Source organism: Microtus pennsylvanicus, chromosome 12, assembly GCF_037038515.1.
Source record: "Microtus pennsylvanicus isolate mMicPen1 chromosome 12, mMicPen1.hap1, whole genome shotgun sequence".
NCBI lineage: Eukaryota > Metazoa > Chordata > Mammalia > Rodentia > Cricetidae > Microtus > Microtus pennsylvanicus.
This window is the reverse complement of record NC_134590.1, coordinates 19,072,179-19,087,115: the sequence shown is the minus strand read 5'-3', so window position 1 is coordinate 19,087,115 and position 14,937 is coordinate 19,072,179.

The window sequence follows — 14,937 nt, the reverse complement described above, 5'->3', positions numbered from 1 at the left end:
AGACTTTTTTCTTTTCCTTTCATTACATATTTTAGCTAAAACGTCCTTAGAAAACTATTTAGCAATAGGAGTATTGGACCACAAACAAGTGCCTCTCTCTCAGTCAAAAGAGTTCTCACTCAAATGGAAGGTGATATTAAGATTAATGGTCTTTATCCTATAAGAATTTTCAATTATAGGTATATAGTGACTCACTCCAGAAAATAAAATTGTAAGAAATAAGCAGGAGGCATATTACAGTTCATGGAAATAAAGAATCCGTTAAGCAAATGATGTCTTTTGAAATAGAGTTCTCAGTATATTAAGGAAAAAATAAATGTTGTGTGTTGATGGAAGTTCAGTGCACACCCTTACAAGGTTTATGGTACTTAGAAATTTAAGGTAATTTAATATACTTGGAAAGCAAGGTGCTGTGAGTTTAAGGAAACTAAGAAGAGTATCCTTTAGATTCTTCTTTAAATTTTAATGTATTCAGTTTGTCTTAAAAGTTCTTCCAGTACCACCCATCCTACCTTTGTTTACACTGTTCACCACTTCTCACCTGGGCTTCCAGAACTTTCTTAGCAACCACAGCTAATCTAATTTATGACTAAAGCAGATTCTACTACTATGTCAACATAGCACATTCAGTACTGTTACAGTTACAAGCATAATCTGTAATAATGCATTCCTCTCAACAATATCTAAACTTTTATAACTTTTACAACTTAAGGAAAGGACACACTGCCTCAGGGAAGATCTGCAGGCACTTCCTCACCCCAGTGCACTTAAGACATCAGCAAGTGTCACTAAAGGATGGCTATAAATACTGATTCCCAGGTTATCAATATCTGGTTTAAAGACTGTATAGGTTTTATGTCAATGCCTAACTTAAGTACTGTGAGCCAAAACATTTTTATATGTATATTTATATGATGGTTGTTGGGGGCATGAAATGTGGATGTTAAAATATCCCTGTATGTTTTGCACAGATTCATAGGGTTATTTTTTTAACCAAACACAATAAAGAATACCTCATTTGAGAACAAACATGTGAAGAAGTTTTACAACCTAACAAGTAAATATTTTGTTTAAGTATCAGTTAATATCTAATTGAACCAGAGATAAATTTTTATACCATTTCTGGTTGGAACTTTTCTGATTCTGAGAACTCTTGGGGTGGGGAATGAATTACAAACTTCCCTGCTACAAAAGTAGATGGGTTCACTGCAGGAAAAGATGACTTCCTGGCATCCTTATCTGTTTTCTTGCATCTTAAATTCATTTTGAGATAGATAAGTTGGGGTACGACAGTTTCTACCTTTAAGCACACAGTAACCTCTGTGTCCCTGTGTTTCTTTTAGGGAATAGTTTAAAAATTGGATGGGAATTAAGTCCCCTCAGTCTCATGAGAGATTTTTCACTGGGGTTTTATGGCTTAATTAGTATTCAGGATTTAAGTGGAAGAACTAGCCTTTTCTTTGAAAAAAATTAGTGCCATGCTTTCTAAATTGTATGAGAATGTGTTTTGTTTTTTGCTCTCTTTCTTCTCCCTCCTTCACTCTCATTCTTTCCTTCTCTTCCTCCCACTGCATCCCCATTTGAGTCCTTGTGTTGTGTGTGTGTGTGTGTGTGTGTGTGTGTGTCGTCATGCATAGGCCACTACACATAATTTACAAGATTTTAAAATTCACCCTCTATTTAGGATAAGAAACAATAAGGTGGTGTGGTGAAACATACTGAGTTACTGAACTGGTGCTATGATCACATTAATATGTAGATTTATTTTTAATTGCCCTGAATGAGACCATCACAATCTATATCCCACTATATCCCGTTGTCTCTGAAAGTTTTGGTGTAATTTCTGTCCTTTCTTCCTTATGTTTTTCAGAATAGCCAGTAAGTGGAGAAACACATTACCATTTGCGTGTTATCATTTTGCCTTAGAATAACTGATTTTGAGATGTAAGTCATATCTCTCAACACATTTAATCAATAGTTTATAACTTCATTTTTCCAAAAGATTCTATTGTATGGGGATTCACACATTATATTCAACAGGTGGTAGTTATGAGGGATGTTTTTAAATGTTAACTTCTTTCTAAAGCTACTGTGCTATTTATTTACCCACAGGGATCTTCAGGAATTATCAATACCATAGGTAGCTGGTGAAATCTGATAACCAAGTCTTTTTTGTTTGTTTGCACATAAAAAAGTGAAGTAATCACCCTCCCAGTCAAAGTCATATTTTCTTTACTATCACAATATTATAAATAAGGGGAAGCAGCCTGAGCTTTAAATTTTGAGCATTTAAATGTCAACTTTTGATCTGTTTAGGCATTGAGAGAGGTGAAATAAGCAAGTAACCTCTCTAAGCCTGTCTACTCAAATGTAAAGCATAAATAACAGGACCTCTTCCCTCAAGTGCACTATGAGCCAAACAAAAAAAAAAAGAAAACAAGATTAATTGTATAAACTAGAATCACTGTAAGCATCATTTTTTTTTTTTTTAGCCCTCCTCATTATATGTAGGGACCAGTCTAAGGAGCATTATGAGTAAACCATTTTGGAAAAAGAAAAATCTGTCAATAAGTAAAAGTGTCATTACAGGTAAAAGATTCCTTTACTTTTAAATATTCCTAAATAATGAGACAAAGTATATACAGCCAAGTCAAATACACAGCAATATCACTCCATGACACAATGTTGAAAAAATGAATGAATTTCTCAGTGGACTAAGGAACATTTTGCACTATTGTGAAAATTTTGGTGTTACTTTAATGTTCACCAAATGTTATGTGCCTACTATTTGATACCCAAATTACTGTAGTATATTTCTGAAAATAAATTAACAGGAGATGCAGAAACTACATGGATAATTTAAAATTAATTATTGGATTTAGAAAGTTCCAAATACATGCAATACATATTAAGATTTATGTTATAATTTTACTAGCTTAAGCTATTATGAAATTTGTAGATAATACAAGAGGAAAAAAGATTGCCAGAGAAGTATACACATAGTAAAATTAAATTTTGGATAAATAACTAATATGTTTCTGAAACACATGTTTTCCTTTTGTTGCTAAAATATATTTATATCATCCATCTTCCCTCTCCTTCCCCCAAAACCTTTCTCATCCACCTTAACCACCTTCAGATTTATGTTTTTGTTTCTTCATATATATGAAAATAAATATACAATTATAAATATATAAACACAATCTGATCAGTCTATATTTTTTACTTGTATTTGTATGATTTAATTACTGTTTGCTATTAACAACCAATTTGAGGTCTCTTCCTTGGGAAGAATGTTTCTCATCTATTGCTAGCATCTTTATTTTATAGTTTATAACATATATTCTATTTAATAGAACAGCTAAACTATTGTTGATTTTTAATTCAAAATTCAAATTTCACTGGTAGCCTATGTTGCTATTTCTTAAATTTTACAACTCAATGAAGAATAGAATGATGTACAGGGATTTGATTATATTGGTGACATATTCTTTTTTAAGTAGAGTATTGGGTAGGTGGGTACTATCACATTTTTCTTGATGTAATTTTCAAAGCCTTAAATCGTATCTATGATATTTAAAGTGTAGACAACTTTTCTGTCCCGCCAACCATCTCCCAAATAGCAACATGGTCGATAGCTTTGGCTTGTTTCTAACAAGGTCTTAAGATTTAAATGAACCCATTTCCATTGTTTCATTTTCTGCATCATGACTTTATTGCCTTCACCCGTTACTATCCATGCTGCCTTCATACTTCCTCTATGTCTGGCTGGTAACTCCAACTTCTTCCCAGCGTTCTCGGCCCTTAAAATCCTGCCTAACTATTGATGACTTGGCTTTTTATTAAACCAATCACAGTGACATATCTTCACACAGTGAAACGAATATTCCACAACATTAAAGTATAATGGAAGATAACTTCTAGAAAACATCCCGTTAAAAGATAAAAGTAAAAACTGGGGAAATGAGTCAGTGGATAAAAGCATCTGCCATGAAAGCATATGGATCTAAGTTAAAATTCCCAGCACCCACATTTCTTGTACTTTTGCTGATTCGTGTTTGTTGACTTTTTTTTTAAGAGAGAAAGTATTTCTAAAGAGATCAGTGTGTTCACACCTACCTGTAAGTCCAGCACTGTAGGAAGCAAAGTCTGGAAGATTACTGTGGCTTGTTGGCTTCCAATAAAACTCAGGTTCAAACAGGACTCCATCATAAAGGAAGAGGACAATGACAGAAGACACCCAAAATCTTCCCTTGGCCTCTGTGCAAGTATATGCCACATATACATGTACATAACACACACAGCACACACACATACACACAAACAGAGCCCACACACAGAGCCCACACACATACAACACACAGAGCCCACACACATACAACACACACACAGCACACACACAACTTAAAAAAGGAGCTGCACCACCATCAAAGAACCTAGCAAGATGACCAAAATAAAGGTTTTTTAAAAGATATATAGAAACTATAAAAATAGTAATAAATTATTATTGTGCTTTATTTTGGCATTATTCATATTTCTACATATCTGAAATAGATTTTCTTCCTATTCACTGATTTGATAGGATGAACTATTCTAGAATCCAATCTGCAATCTAAAAAGATAATCATCTCAATTATAGGTTAATCAATGGAACTACATTTGGCTACAGGTAAAACTCATAATGAATGTAAATCTTTAATCTATGAGACAAATTTCACAAATTTAGTCCTCACTTATTTCACCTCTGAGGACCTGAATGCATGAGTGAGGTCAAAGAGATGCATGTGTCTCTCTCTACTGAGAATCAGAAAACTGAGGCCCCCAATCACGAATATGCACTAAAATCACTAGGAAATCAAAAGTACTTGAATGTCTGGGAACTAAAGCTAGTGAGTCTACTTTAATTGCATGATAGAACAAAGCAGTCTTTGGTGTCCTTTTAAAGTCAAGAAGGACTGGAGAGATGGCTCAGTGGGTAAAACGCTTGCTGCTGGTAACCTGAGTTTGATCATTTCCCAGAGTAGAAGTATAGAACTGATTTCCCAAAAGCTGTCTTTTCAACTCCACATGTGTGTCCTGGAACATGTGCTTCAATACACATGCAATTATCTTACATGTGCACACTATAATAAATAAAAAAATTTAGAAACCTTCTGAAGGATTTTTTTTCTTAATATATGGTTGGGACTGACACAGATTGTACTAAAACTTGAAAAGAGCATACACTTGGATTAAAGATGATATAAAGTAAGATTTATTTTTTGGACTAAGGAGCCATATGTTTAGAGAACAAAGTGAAAAAAAAATCTCAAACTGAATTGGTTATTGAGCTATTTATTATTATTATTAAATTGACAGCAATACAGGAGTGATGGGTCTACCACCTTCACATGAGCAGTGCTAAGGAAACCCATTGCACTGAAGGGAGTGATTCACATAGTGTGGTAAACCTTAGGAACAAACAATGAACCACTAAGAAGCAGCAGGAAGATGCAGCCTCAACACATCAAAGATGAGTTGGCAGTTTTTCAGATCCGGGCATGCAAATGCATCTGTGTTTCCTAGCAACCACTGCCTTTACCACAATGAGGGAGATTTAAGGCAGTCACATTTTATTTTGACTTGAGTAACATAAGCTTTGGTTTATGGCCCTTTTTCTTCTAGCCACATAATTAAATGACTAAATCCCATCCGCAGCATTATCTACAGAACATGATTGGAGAAAGATTAGCCATTAGAGAGAGGGGAGATTGCTATTATGGCTTCTGAGGCCTATAACCACCCACTCTCTTAGGAACCCTATTATGGTTGAACGTTTATGATATTGGTATTGAGACTCAATTCACATACATCAAACTGTAAATTCCATTTACAGTCAATCCATATTTTTTGGCCTCTTCTAATAACTTATTTATTTGTGTGTTTCACTTCATGAGAAGTTATGTGTTTCAGAATCTCTATTGCTGCCAGTGCCTCTGGAACTTGATTCTTATGGCACAATAAACTGATTTGCACTTCTGAGAAAGTCCAAGAATTTGCTGTTTCACCTTAGAGTTTAAACAGTTTCATCAATCCTCTTCACAATGATTCATGAATTTCAGATATTTCCTCTCCCTTCAAATGAGCAGCAATAACATATGCAATCTATTCCCCTGTAGACACAGTCTAGTAAGGAACTATCATAAATCAGGGTGAACAGACAATGTGTCCAAGATGACTTACATGTTTATTATTTTAATTAAAAACAATTATGCTAACAGTGTGGGTTCGTTCATTTAAGTTTCTCTCTTGAGTAACAAAGAACTGGCCAAGCTTTCCCAGTAAGCACACAGAATAGGCAATGACAACACTCAAGTGCTCATCAAACACACTTAGCTGACAGAATAGCTTTAAGTGTCTGGTGAGCCTTCATTTTCTTTCCTTCCATCATGCTTGCCTAAGTAAAAGATTTTCCCCCTTTCTGTTTAAATTCATTTCCTTGACAACAAGCATTGCAAACCCCTCAATGATTTCTCAGTGCCAAATGAATTTCTGTCACAGGGCTCAGATGAAATCTGTCTACTCCTGGTGACCAAATTGATCCAGCTGCAGCACAAGATGAAACAGATCATTCATCTAAGTTTGGCTATGCCAAAGGTTGTTCCATCCTCCACAGCACAATTTCTGAAAACTGGGCAACTGGCTTTATCTCACAGCCGGAGCTTAAGGCAGTTGAGTGTTTTCATTACCCGTGGGTATCAGTGGCTTTGGGACACAATTAATCATGTTGGAATTGCTTCATTATTTTAATGAAGGTTTTCTCTTTCCGTTAGCTAGGATTTAAAAAAAAAAAAGGAAGGTCCGGAGCAAAAAAAAAAAATTCTCATTATTTTTGAATATAGAAAGTGAAGGAAATAAATTGAAAATAGTAAAAACCTGCAGAAAATCCTGAAGAACGGAGCCCACTGTGCTTTCTGCAGCTACTCTCTTGTATCAACAAGGAAACTGGATGCAGAAGTCTGTCCAAAGGAAGCAGAAAGGGATTGTGGCTGTCAAGTTAGTGTCTGTTCTGGTCTTCAGAAGTTTGTTTTTAACCTGAAGATTTTAAGAAAAACATTTCGAGCAAGGTAGATCAGGATACGTCAGTATTTGGGCAAGAATGTAAAAAAATAAATGACCTTCAAGCTCACAAATAATATCTATTTACTGTTTTTACTGAGTTTGTGAGAATTGGTATGCTTCGCAGGTAGAAAAAAGTAGGATGCACATTGTGGGCGAGCACTTGCACATCGCCCTCCTCTGAGAGATTACTTTACTTAAATAGTGACGCCCAATCTGTGGTGCCCACTGGGATCGCCTGCATCATGGATCGCTGGGCCCCACCACAGAGATTAGAGAAATTCATGAACTAAGTAGTCTTTTTTCAATGAAATTTTATAAAAATCCTGACAAAATAGTCAGGATTTTTATACTTTACTTTTTTTATACATTACTTACACCATGGAAGTAAAATACAGAAGAAGCAGCTCAGTACAGATCATTAGAAAAGCTTACATTTAGTCAGTACATCTTATAGCATCGGACACTAACTTATATCTTAGACAAAATTAATTTGAATCTTTCCATGGTCTTACACAAAGGATATATTGTTTAATATTTTATAAATAAAGATAGAAAGAATTGTGTCCAATGCTATTGGACAGAAAAATATTTCAATTAATTACAGCAATTCCAAAGCCCATGACATTTCCCTAAGCTCTTCTGTGAGGCTGTTCTATCGTGGGTGTGATACCTGTTCCTTCTTGTGCTTTCCTGCCTTTGGTTTCTTTCATGAACAAAAATGAAACTCAGATATGCATACTGTTCTGCTCATTACCTAAATATTGTCAGGAAATGGCCACTCTTCTCTAGAAGAAAATACTGTACTTCTAGATATTTGTTTCAAGGCAAAAGGTACAAAAACATGGGTGCAAGAGTATTAACGGTGTGACTGGAAAGATGGCTCAGTAGATAAGAGCACCATTGACTGCCCCAAGGCTGCCCACAATCCTTTGGAACATTCCTTCTCAGGTATCCCACAGTTTTTCTTGCCTTCGAGGGTACAAGATGTGCATATAGTGTGTAAATATACATGCCAGCAAACCAGTAATACTCACAAAGTAAAATAAATTAATCTTTAAGATAAGATTCCTAAAGCTGTTTTGACAAATCACCAGTCCTGTATGTTTTAAGCCATTTTCCCTGTTCTATTCTTTTTCTTCTTTCTTAATAGTCATGTCATTATGAGCTTTAGTCGAATAGACACATAGGCAGAACTCGATGTCCTTGGAGGACGACTAGTAAAACAGCGTTTCAAGAGTGTTATTTTGATAAAGGAATTTTTTCTGTCAGAAGATGAATAGAGTTGATAAGCTCAGAGTCTCTAAAGGCTTTCTCAAACATGCACTTTCCAAAAATTAATAACACAAAGGAGAGCGCTTTAGGAAATGAAGAGTACAGTAACTACATTCTGTTTTATTAGAGAAAGATAGGCTTCCTTCCCAGGGTAACAAGATTTTTCACAGCTATCTGCCTTCCAGAATGATTAGATCTGTTTAAACCTATCATGGCCGCACAGTGTCTGTTGATTCCATGAATGTCATGGGACTCTGGGGGCAAACAGCTTTGTGCGCTGGGAAGGCATTACCCTGGCAGCTGTAGGAGGCCCAACTGGAGACCGCTTCCGTGTCACTTTGCTATTCTGACAGTGCCATGAGGGACGCTGAGTTTGAAGAACCTCCGGAGAGTAATAAGGCAGGCGTTAATCGTTAGCATCTCCCGGAATTCTTGTAGTTCTCATCTCCTCCAGATTTTCAGGCTGCTGTTTGTGTAATTGAAGGAAACGACATAGCCAAAGGGAGACAATTTATCTTGTGTACCTCTCCGTGGCACAGCTACCGAACTGAGCTGAATAACAAAAATCCAGGCAAAAGTTACAACTGATCATCAGGGGCCTGTGGACGTGGTTTCTACTATTTTAAGACCGCTAAATTGTAGACTGAAAACAAAATAATTTTATAAAGTGTTAAAAAACATTTATGATTTAAAGCAATCTCAAATATCTTTTCACTAGAAATAGCCGTCTCGGCAAGATGTGGAGGAAGAAGGGCATTTATTATTCAATCCCAGTAAATACTGAGGAATGAGAGCCTGGACAGTATTGTCTGCCTGATGATGCTCACTGGCTTTGCATTGCCAAGATGAAAGGATGTTTAGACATCATTAGTCTAATGCACCTGGTTATATTCATACTGTGAAATACATTGCAAGTACCTGAATCTTTCTCAGCATTTATTCTTCTCGTACTGTTATATTTCAGAATAAACTCGTACTTTTAAATTTCAGGAGGAACAAAATTTCATGCAACTGTCAAACAGTAGAGTGTCTAAAAATTATGGTTAGATATTCTTTTAGAAAACTCACCAAATCAGAATGAACATACAAATTATATGGAATATGGTCCTTTGTTGGCTAGTAATTCTAAAAGGTCTTCAATCCTGTGAGGTGCATCAATGCCCTTTAATAGCTTAGGGAAACAGATTTAAGAAAAAACAGTAAAGAAAAGCAAACAACGAAAAAGTAAAAGCAACTGAGGTCTGAAATATTGTGAATGCAATAGAAAAACTTCTTACTCATCTTAAAAAGCTTGCTAAAATGTTTTTCTGTTTCTCTTTGTAGTCCTGGCTGCCCTGGAATTCTGTCTGTAGACCAGGTACGCCTGGAACTCAGAGAGTCACTTTTCTCAGCCTCCTAGTGCTGAGGATTAAAGGCTCATGTCACCACTGCTCACCTCCCAGATTTCTTTATATGTTTTTTCATCCTTCTCTTCTGCATCTGGACTAAGTTCCAGAATAATAATTCTGGAATATGAATAATAATTGTTCCAACCTGGGTCTTCTGGATATGCAGTTGGAGATGATGTGACTCTAGATCCAGCTACTTTGAGATTGTGGGTGGCCATTGTGGCATCTCAACCATACACCACTGTCTCATCAGGAATTGCCTTGCCTGCTATTCCTTTGCACCACCTTTCTTTTTCGTTGTTGCATTGGGTGTTTTGATGGAGGGAGGTAACCTCAAAAGGAGACTATATTACTGTGATCCAGCAATCATGCTGGCTGAATGAACAGAAAGGAAACTAAACAAAAGTGACCTCTTAATATGCTGAACTGTTTATAACTGTTATTATAAATGAAGACGCTAACCTGAATACAATAATAATACAAATGATACTCCCAAAGAACTCTACTTCGACTCTGAATGGCCCCAGCACCTGTCAGCATCGCTACAATGGGGACCAAGTTTCTGACTCGTAAATTATGGGTGAGCCCAAAAATCATATACAAACATGGCACAAAACTAATGAAGAAAACTGCTGAAAAGACACTTTGTTTAAGGCAGGTGGTTTTATTAAGTGAAAGTAAAAATATTAACAACCTAGAAAAAGGAAATTATAAGTCAAATCCTAAAAATCCAAGTTAGAATGGAATATTACATAAAAAGATGGAATATTAACTTGGGGAGAAAAGGTAGAGTTGGAACCCACAGACTGAGGGTACTTACTATGGTTGTAAACCAAAAGAAAAGAAATAGAGAAAAGGGCTGTAGTGGTAGCTTAGTGGTTAAGAGCACTTCCTGCACTGGCAAAGGACCTTGGGTTTGGGTCCTAACATCTATGGGGTAGCTTACGATCATTTTTAATTTTAGAATATGCGATGTCCTCTTCTGACCTTTGCAGACTTTTTTGTGGTACACATATAATCTTGCAGACTTACAGATATAAACTTAAATAAAATAAAAAATAAATATTTTTAAAAAGAAAAAATTCTGGAACTATTACAAGGAATCAGAAAGTGGTGGAGATATGTCTGTGATCTCTTCTTGTCTGTGTTCCCTTTCTGAGACTTAAACAAAGAAGCACTCATTTTCTGAATTGTTGGGTTATGTATTCCAGAATATACACATCAAACATTTAAATGAGAACAATACATCCTATGGGCTACCAACCATGCTGTCCATAGACTATAGAAACTGCCAATGAAAAGCTGTGTTTACCAATTAAACAATGAGCATGCTTTATTTTAGCTGTAGACATTAAAGCCATTATGTGGAATTTAAGCATTTTTAGTGTTAAATGTATGGTTACTTCTGAACACTTCCATCTTCTTTTGCAAAATATTCTGAAGTAAAACATAGGAATGGAATGTATTCAACACATTTGACAAAAAAGGTAAAAAGTCAAAATTTTCTTGGATACTCAAGAAGGACCACCCTCAGGCCTCGGTATCTATGTGTAAATTAATTGGTTTCTCATTTCACAATTTTTGGCTATTTTCCTTTTATTAAAAATACCTGCCATCTACTTCTTAACAGCTCCTTCAGTTTCTGTGCCTGTGCCTTCAATGCACTACACATACACACACACACACACACACACACACACACACACACACACACCATGTTCAGGACTCTGCCCTTCTCATTGGCAAAGCTGAAGCTGTATTCCTCTGTTCCGTACTGTTGTTAGCACACAGTTCTCAGAGACTCCTCTTCCACTCATTCTTATGCCTTTAAAAATGTCCCGGGAAGGACCTTGGACTTTCCATAGGACAGGGAACCCTGACTGCTCTTTGGACTCCAGAGGGAGGGGGAGAGGAGTGGGGGTAAGGGGAAGAGGAGTGGGAGGAGGGGGAGGAAATGGGAGGCTGGGAGGAGGTGGAAATTTTTTTTCCAATAAAAAATATATTTAAAAAAAAATGTCCCACTGCCTCAATCTTGGCTTTTCCTTCCCAAATACAATGGTATTACCTATCATGCAAAGATTCTAAGGGAATCTTCATTCTGGCACAAATTCACTCTCTGAATAGTAAACCCTCATTCTATATCTGTCTCTCTTACAATAATTGCATATACATGCACACACTTAATTGCATTTCATGCATGTTTTTTCCTCAAAAGACTATTTTGTTCATTTTTTTATCTCAAACACCTAGGTTTCTTTAGTGCAGTTGAATTCAGAAGCAGTGAAGAAAGTGACATATACCTACAAATTGATAATTTGATGGCATAATGTAGGTTGATAGCCAAGATTAACATTTAAATACTGCAAGGGCCCAGAGGATTCAGAGAGAGAAAAGGACTAAAGGTCAAATGTACATGTAAACACTGGTTTCTCAATTTCTTAACATCTAATTTGTAAGTGGATTAACTAAAGATTAAAACTTTAAAACAAAACTACCAGGAACACTTATTTCATGAAACTTCCCCCTTGTACTTTTAATAAGAGGATATAAAATTAAATAGGTATGCTAATTATATTTAATATACAAAGTCATGTGAATCTTTACATTGAACTGCAATAATAAAAATGTTGAAATTGTCAACACTACATTATCAAGCATGGTAGACATAGAAGCATTGGTTTACCACAACCCCGTTATTTTCCCATTTAAACGTTTTTATCAGAACACATTTGTTAAATTCTGAATGAAATGTATTTGAGAGTCTTGTTCCCAAAATGATATTCCTAAGCACTTCAAGACGTTTTTACAGCTTATGCTGCTCATGAAAAGAAATACCAAAATATGAAAACAAAGAAATTCAAAAGTGAAGTGATAGGCAATCTTGAAAAGGATGTTTTGCCTTCAGACTATTTCCACCTGATAGCATTAGAAAGCTTTCATATCCTGTGATAACAGTTTCCTCTGGCACCTTACAATCCAAGCAAATCACCCTGTTGGGCTGCAGCAACATATGAATGGAGATAACCGCCACCACTGCTGCCGTTCCTGGAAAGTGCTAGGGCACATCTTCACAGGCACTTTTTTTTTTTTTATCTCATCTCATTCAGCACCATCCAACACAGCATGTCTGTCTGAGCTGTGCTCCAGGCAATGGATTGCTTTCAGCATATGCCTCACACACTTGCTCCGGCTGTTCCAAAACACAGTGATTGGGGTGTTTTTCTTTACTCTCCATTCCTGAGATCGCCACAGAATTAACACTTACTCATCTTCCACTCTGAAAATTCTGTGAATATATGGCAGCATTACTGCTACTCACACAGTCTTTTCTAATCCATCTGTTATCCTTCAGGAAACTGCTAATGGCATCGTTCCCCATTTCGTAGATGTTCTGCACAAGGTTTTAAGCTCCAGGTGATCTATTAGGGAAATGCATAAGACTTTTATGTCTGACTAACAAAGTGTTGGTTTTAAATGAGAATGGCAGAGAAAGCTATACTGTTGATAAATATTTCCATGTCCTAAGTGTTGGTGCTCCACATAACTCACATTAAGTGTAGACAGGCTTTGACACCAGAGAGCATATTATTTTAGGAAAACACTTTTGAAGGTTCACTTGATCACAAACACTTCCCATGCAAGGATCAAGGATTTTGCCTTTATTTAGTGGAATTCTATGTTCCATAGTGGACCCTGGAAGGCTTAAAACATATTACATGTGCATATGTTTAAATAACTGTCAGATGATGGTTGTTCAGTGGCATGTATAGGATACCTTCACAGTGTGTAGGAGTAGGGTGGGAGACAGACAAAGACTGACTTAGAGATGAAAGTCCTGAGAGGAGCAGATGGTGGTGTATAGTCACAAAGATTTTAAATACACATAATTTCTCATTCCAAGAATTATATTGGGACTACTCCTATGCCAGAGTGTTGAAATAATTGCCTTTGATAGCTGCCACCATGACCATACTTGTCCACGGACGCTTTATTAACTCACTAATTCAACTACGCATTAATTATGTAACTTCATAGTTTATAGATTTGAGAAGAGGCATGGAAGTGTATGTCAAATGCCCTTTGATGTTAAATGGTAGGAAAAAGTTTAGAAAGGGTCAGAGGTTGGAAATATTTATGCTTAATTCCTTTAAATGCCAAAACACCAAACAGTTTAGACATTAAACTTATTTTCACAAAGAAGCATCAATGTTTATAGATTAGTTTATACAAAGATAAGGCAATCGAGTGAGGGTTTATCCTGACCATCTGAGAAAAAGTATAGGTGTAGTTCTGGCACTTTTTCTGTGATGAAGTTTCGTTTTCTAGGATTTGTATCTACAGCATTCTGTCCATGACTTCACATGCTAAGGACCTGCTCTGTGTTGATCGGGTGGAAAGAAACATAATTTATTCATCATTATTAATCAGAAAAATAAGGTCAAAGTGTGTGTGTGTGTGTGTGTGTGTGTGTGTGTGTGTGTGTGTGTGTGTTCATGTGTGGGTCACACTGTTGCTAAAGTTGCCATGTCCCAAATCCTCAGAACATTCTCACTGGCTGGGGAAATAGGCTGTTGAGATTTGAGTCTAAAGGTCACCTGAGAACACACAGAATTCAAACTTCCTTGGGGATTCCAGTTTATTTTTGTTTGTTTGTTCCTCTTAAGATTTCTGTACCTTATTGTCTGAAGAATGCTATAATGTTTCAGTGTGGCAGGCAGATTTTATTTTATTAAGATAGGTTTTTGAAGACTAGGTTTGCCTCTAACTCACTGAGATTCACTTGCCTCTGCTTCCCAAGTGCTGGGATTAAAGGTGTCCATCACCACAGCTAAGGCTAAGAAAAAGAAAGAAAGAAAGAGAGAGAGAGACAGAAAGAAAGAAAGAAAGAAAGAAAGAAAGAAAGAAAGAAAGAAAGAAAGAAAGAAAGAAAGAAAGGAAGGAAGGAAGGAAGGAAGGAAGAAAGAAAGAAAGAAAGAAAGAAAGAAAGAAAGAAAGAAAGAAAGAAAGAAAGAAAGAAAGAAAGAAAGGGCTTTGATATGTAGCCTAAACTGGCTAAGCCAGTTTTGGAACCACCTACCCCAACTTCCTCTTTTGTACTGGGACTACAGGTGTGTACCACCATGCTTGGTTTGTAAATCTACTCATTTTAATTTTATCTGTACGTGCTATTGAAGGA